This window comes from Lontra canadensis, unplaced genomic scaffold, assembly GCF_010015895.1.
Source record: "Lontra canadensis isolate GAN:19392208 unplaced genomic scaffold, GSC_riverotter_1.0 scaffold29, whole genome shotgun sequence".
Taxonomy (NCBI): domain Eukaryota; kingdom Metazoa; phylum Chordata; class Mammalia; order Carnivora; family Mustelidae; genus Lontra; species Lontra canadensis.
Genome location: NW_022631023.1, coordinates 2,614,241 through 2,614,508, shown reverse-complemented (window position 1 = coordinate 2,614,508; position 268 = coordinate 2,614,241).

Sequence of the window (268 nt, the reverse complement as noted above, 5' to 3'; positions counted from 1 at the left end):
CTCCACCGGCAGCGCGCGCACGGGCCTTGGCGCGGCGCCCCTCCCCCTGCGCGCCCCCGGGGCTTGCTCAGCGCGGCCCCCTCGCCCCCCGAGGCTCCGCACAGCGGCGGCTGCGCCCCCTCCCCGCGCCGGGTCCGGGGTCCCGTTATCGGGGAGCGGCCGTGGGTCTCCCGCGGTCCAACCGGACGGCCCGGCCCCGGCGCCTCCGTCGGGGGAAGCGGCAGGTGGGGCTCGGGGAGCCCGCGGACCCGCAGGACTGCCCTCGGGG